Raw genomic sequence first — 6000 nt, 5'->3', positions numbered from 1 at the left:
GTGGGGTAGACAGTACTTCGGGCGTGCGTGCCCCTAGTCCCTGTCCTCTCGCCCCCCGCCACCCCCAAGCAGCCTGCTCCCGGGTCCCTCCAGAGTCGCCCGGGCTAGCTCGTCCCAGTCCCACTCCGGCCCCGCCCGGCCCCGCCCTCTCCCCACATCTCGGGGCAGACCCGCCCGCCCCAGCCGGAGTTACAAGAGCCGCCTCCGCGCAAGGGGGCCCGGCCACTCGGAGCAGCTCCGCCGCGGGGACTGCACCACCCGCCCTGCCGGACCCGCCCCGACCGGGGCTCGCCGCCTGCAACAGCCGCAGCACCGCGACCTCGGGCCCTGCGCGGGCCATGGCTGTGCCCTAGGGCTGAGCGCGCAGGTAGGGGCGTCCCGCGCACAGCGGCGCGGTCTGGGAACAGGACACCGGGAACAGGCGAGGGGAGGTGGGTAGCAGGGCTTGGGCGAGGCGCTTTGGTGGGTGTCACTGAGAGGATTCAAACAATTTGGAACAAGCTGGGCACCCCGGGGCCGCGCAGGGAGTCGACGCGTCGCTCACTGGGAGCCTAGCTCTGGCTCCGGAGTTGGAGCACAAGTTGGGCAAAGTTGGAAAATCGCTCCGAAACGTGCTTTGCTCCAGTCTGTATTTCTCTTGAGGGATGATTTCGGCCCCACTGCAAAGCAGGGCTTCGCGCTCCGGGCCTGGTGGCTCCCGATGGCCCCGTCCCACCACTCCCTCTCCCTGGGGCGGTGGCTCAGCGTACTGCTCCGCTGCTATTCCATGTTTATTGGAGAAGTTTCCGAGATCGCCGCCGCGGCCCCTGGAACCCTACGGGCGCTCCACTGTCCCTCCCAGCTCCCCACACCTCCGCCCCGAACTCGCGGCCCGAGTTCTCCCGGCCCCACCCAGTTCGGTACAACAGGCCTTTCCCTCACTTGCTGCTGGCGGCCCCCTCAGTCCCCCTCCAGCTGCCCCACCCTAGTCTTGCCCCTCTGTGTGCCCCGCTCGCGAAAACTCCCTTCTCCCTTTAGGGCCGCGGAGCCTGGAGTTTGCAGCGCGCCTCCCAGCGGCACGGGTGGGAGTGGGGGTGGGGGACGTAATTAGGGAGATTCCTGCACTGGGGTGGGTGGGTGGGGGGGCTGCGCGGAGGCACAGCCCCCCGGACCGCCCCTTCCCTTCGGAGGCGGTGCTCTCTCCCCCACCCCACTCCCAAACCCGTCCGGGCGGGATGGCCCCCGCCCCAGCGCCTGGATTGGCGCCAGCAGCCTGAGGAATGTGGTGGTTGGAGCCGGTGACTAATTCAAACCAGAACTCGGGGAGGAGTGGTGAGGGGCAAAGGGGAGGGGGAAGGGGCTGTGTGTGGGAGGTGGGGGCAGGAGCCGGGCTCCGCGTAGGAGGAAGGCTGAGCTGCTCTCTCTGCAGCCCTCCACTTGAGCAGTGCGCCCCGGGAGAGTGCCGTGGGGCCAAGTCCTGCCGTGGAGTTTCAAAGGCAGTGTGCTCAGGGTGTGTTCGAACTGTGTTATGTAAGGCTTTCGCGTGCCGGGAGAGGGTGTGCAGTATAAGAGGGTCTGGCCCTTCCCTGGCAGCGCTGGGCACCCCCTGCAGTGCCAGGGCCCGGGATGTGGGGGCGCAGCCCCTTGGCGCCGCTGGCCGAGTGGGACAGTGGAGTTTGAGCAGGTCTGGCTGTGCCCTTTGTGTGGGAGGGGAGCGGAGGGGGCAGGTAGAGAATCTCACAGCTCTAGCTGGGCCGGAGCAGCAAGTGGGCGACGTATCTGGTGCCTCTGCGCGATGTGACCACAGAGAATTGTGTGCGTTGTGTGTGGTCACACTTTTCACAGGGTGGGGCCACGGAGAGGTGGTAGTGAGGTGCCCCCAGGGAGCTTGCAGTCTCTGCTGAGTGCCTTGATCTGTGGAGTGGATTTGTGGAAAGGCAGGACTGGTTCTTCCCATGGCAGTGGGGTCCTTATAACATGACCTGGAGTTTAACGGGTGAAAAGGGACCCAGATATTTACCTTTGTGCCCCCAGCACAGGGCTGAACTCCCAATAATTGGTTTTGAAAGTTTCCTCTATTAGAACCCAGCGTCTGGTTGCAGGCATCACATGCCCTCTCTCACAGCCTAGCACAGGAGAGGGGTTGGGCTGATTTTGTGGGGTGCAGTGATGCCTTGGGGGCTGTGGTCATGGGGAAGGCAAGGGAGTGGGGGGGAGAGATTGAAAAGGCCTTGAAAGGGTTTTTATGGCCTTCACACCTATGCTAGGTCTAAATTGGAGGAGTAGATTCTGCTTTCACACGGCTCTCTCTTCCCCTGCCTGCCAGGAGGGAAACCCCTGGGGCAGGGTGTGGCACTCACGTCCTCTCTGAAGCTGAATGGGGAAGCTTCCTTCATGGCCCACTGGGGTGACAGGCTGGGCCAGCACGTGGGTGGTGAGTGTGCAGAGGTGCAGAGTGGGGAGCAGAGGGAGCCCCAGGCTTAGGGGGCACTGCCCTCCTTGCTGTGAGCTGTGGGATGAGGGAGGGTGGGGGAGAACCTGGGACTGTGAGAGCTGGGCTAGCAGAGGACACAGGGTCTGGGGGGTTGGAGATGGAGACTGGAAGGTGTCTCTAAAGCTCTGTCCTTGAGAATACTGGTCAGGAAACAGGACACACAGGGAGCCACATAAATCACGCGGGGCTTGGTGCTGCCAATATGGAGCCCACAGCAGTGATTCAGGGGTTCTGGTCTGTGAGCTCCTTGAAGAGCAAACCTCACCGAGCTAAGGACTTGCGCCAGCCAGCCTTGGTTCAGGGAGGAGGCTATAGGTCTAGGGCCCAGGGTAGGAAAGAGAGTGAATCATGGGAGACCATGAAGGAGGAGGCAAGCATTGGTAAAGGGCAGGGAACGGGCTGGGGGTCCCCCGGTCACTTCAGTCCCAGGGAGGCCCTGGGTGGAGGTGCCTGGGCACTGCCAGGCTGGATTTTTTGGCTCAACTTGGAATTGGCTGGCGAGTTCTGGCAGAGCACAGCACCCAGAGCCTGAGGAGCTGGTTTGAGGGGTTGGGGCAAAGCTGTGGGGGTGGAGGGGTGTGTGGGGCTCTGGGGTGTGGTCACCACCTTCCTCAGAACTTGGGAACCGCCTGGGGACAGAAAGAGGGGCCGACTGGGATAGCTAGTCTGAGTCCTTACAGGAACTCTCCCCATGCTGGCTCTCTCCCCCCACCATTCCCAGTTGCCCCCAAGTTTTTCTCCCTGGAACTGGGCTGACCACGTGGAAGGGAGGTGGCCACGGGAGAGGGTTTAGAATGTTCTGTTTCGTTGGTGGTGAGTGTCTAGGGCTCTCTCTTTGTCCCCATGGCTTCACCCAGGCTCCCAGGGAGCTGCCGTCCTCTCAGGCTCAGGGCTCTGTGGGTGGGCTACAGCAGGGCTCTGCAGGAATGCATGTTTTGGTGGGGCCCCTTTCCTTCCTGCTGGCCTTAGTTCCCATCAGCAGGGGCTGGGCTGCTGTAGCTGGTGGTCCTGAGTCCAGGGGTTGATGTTTCACTGTGGCTTTGGGTCACTGTCTTGTCACAGCAGCGAGATGTGTGTTACTACCTGTGAGAGGGTGTCCCTCTGTGCACTTGCATTGCAGTGGGCCTGGATGTGTCACCTCTGCTTGTGTCGGGGTTATGGGGCAGGGGACAGTGATGGGACTCTACCCTGGTGGTGGACGTTTCATGGAGGCTACAGGTAGGGATTGAAGTACATTTCTCCCCCCTGGACAGGTTTCGGGTCCTGGAGTTTGTGTCCAGAGGCTGGAAAGAGGGCAAGGACAGCTCTGGGATTGAGGCCCCAGCCTGCTGTGCCGGCAGACCGAAGAGTTGCACACGGTGGTCAGGGAGGGGCATCCTGCCCTGTCCCCTGGGGCCAGGAGCGGAGGTTCTAGGGGAAGGGGAAGTGCCTGGAGCTGATCCGGGCTTGGCCTCATGTCCTGGCTGGGCTGGGGGCGGCTCTTTGGCAGCTGAGTGCCCTGCACTGGCGTGGCCTGACCGCTGGGTGGAGAGCTGGGCTGCGGTGGGGGCCATAGTTGGGGCACCCAATTGGGCCAGTGGGCAGCTCTCAAGCTGTAATCTGCCCCCAGGGAGAGCCAGTGTGTTCTTCACCCTGCTTACCTGCTCCCCGTGGGGGGCCACCCACAGAGTTGGTGGCTTAATCCCTGTGGTCCTGGGTTAAGACGCAAGGTTCCCTGGCTCTGTGGCCAGGTGTGGGGACTTCCTGCTGGAGGCTGTAGTGCTGCCACCCCCCTCACAAAGATGGGGGGGAGTCCCTTTTGGTCAGGGGAGGAAGCGGGAAGCTCCCTCCGCACTGAAAGTGAGAACTGGGAACTCCTGGGTTTCGGAGCAGCTCACTGAGGGAGTGGGAGGAAGCTAGCGTGGCTGGGGGGAGAGAAATAGGAAAAGGTGGCTGGGTGGAGCCCAGCAAGCAGCTGGCGGGCTGGGGTATGGGTGGGGCTGGGGCTGGAGGTGCAGAAAACTTCAGCCTGATGGTGAGGGGTGGAGAGGGCTGGAGATGAGGACTGGAAAACCTTCCTCCTGGTGAGTCCTGGGCTGGGCCAGGGAGCACAATAGGCAGGTGCACTCAGATGGAGAGAGGCAGAGACCCTGGGCACTAGGTTAACAGGTATAGGTGCGCTCCATGATGGGCAGGGCCTGCGGCTGCCCTAACAGGTGTCTGTGGGAGCAGGTGAGGGCAGCGGCTGTGGGCCTGCTCTGGGCTGTGAAGAATGGGGGATGGGCTGACTAACATCTCTGTGTGCACACACCTTTGTGTGTCTTTCTCTGAATGTCCTCCATTACCCATGTCGCCTGTGTCTTGCAAGGTGTTCTGATTCTCCCTGATGACTCCACCTTCCCCAACACACACATCCCATTCAAGTTGAAATTGCTCCCCACCTCACCCCCATGTACCACCAGAGTCAGTTGAGTGTAAAAGTTCTTGCTTGCAGCTTAGGCTCTGGAGACAACTGTGCAGTTCTACTCCAGTTAAAATAGGACGGGGTTTTTGTTTGTTTGTTTTTTTGTTCCCAGACAGGGGTCTGGTGGCTGCAAACATGGAGGTCTATTTGGAGGCTTAGGCCCCGGAAGAGATCTACTTCTGGGTTTCTCTGGGAAGAGGGTCTGCCTGTCGTGGCTGTTCTCATTTCCCAGGAGTGGAAATGTTTGCCTTGCCCTGTCAGTGCCCGGTTCTAGAGGGGGGATAATTCTTTGGGCCTTCACCTGCTGGGGCCCAAGAGAGTCTACAGGTGAGCTGGGTTCTGGGCAGCTTAGGATTTTTGACCCGTGGGGACATGAGCCTCAGAACCAAAAGTTCCCTCAGATCCTGGGCTCTGGGATGCCTGGGACGCTGCCCATTCTGGGTTTGCTGTCCCCAGGCTGGACCAGGACGAGACCCATCTTCCTGTGGGTGTGTCTCTCTGATTCTCACTCTGCCCCCCTCCAGCACAGATTTCTTTCTTCTGTTTATCTCCCTTGGTCATCTTGCTCTGTGGTTTCTCATCCTGTGTGTGTATTTATTTGTGCCTTCGTCCCCCCTACCTGGGTAAAGGCCGCGTCAGAGGACCCCAGGCTTGCATTTCAACCCTGTCTCGTACTTGGGCAAATCATCTTACCTCTGGGCCCTTTTCTGCATCTATAAAGTAAGGATATTAATTTTTAATCGCATAGGGTTGTTTGCAGATTGAATGAGACCCCAGGCATGGAACTAGAGCACAGTGCCTGGCACAGCATAGGTGGGCCACAAAATTCTCTTCTAACTTATTGGAGATTTTCTTTCATTGTGGAGCTTTTTCTTCCTCTTTGATGTCTAGTGAGTGGTTATGAGAGTAGATCGCCCCTCTGGGTGTGTCTCTCTTTTCTTTGAACATCCCAACCCCTCGTTTTGGTTGTAAATATTTGGGGCTTTCCCTCTGGTGGCAGTTTCTAGCTCTGATGGTGAGTCATTTCGTTTTCCTCGGCATGGGGACTGCTTCTCCCTGGCCTGTGTGTATGGTGGTGCTGGCT

General features: G+C 60.2%; 1 protein-coding gene across 2 annotated transcripts in view; it reads left to right on the top strand.

Moving 5' to 3' along the window:
- Positions 1 to 220: 220 nt before the first annotated feature.
- AHNAK (AHNAK nucleoprotein) overlaps positions 221 to 6000 on the top strand; it is a 29554-nt gene continuing 23774 nt past the window's right edge. For both annotated transcript variants that reach the window (XM_074336493.2, XM_074336492.2), the window contains exon 1: positions 221 to 367. The gene's annotated coding sequence lies outside the window, so the exon portion shown is untranslated. The remainder of the gene's footprint in view (positions 368 to 6000) is intronic.

The sequence above is a fragment of the Rhinolophus sinicus genome, chromosome 14, assembly GCF_057876585.1.
Source record: "Rhinolophus sinicus isolate RSI-liver-muscle chromosome 14, RSI-T2T, whole genome shotgun sequence".
Taxonomy (NCBI): domain Eukaryota; kingdom Metazoa; phylum Chordata; class Mammalia; order Chiroptera; family Rhinolophidae; genus Rhinolophus; species Rhinolophus sinicus.
Note: the sequence above shows the minus strand (reverse complement) of the source record. Positions and strands in the feature narration are given on the sequence as shown.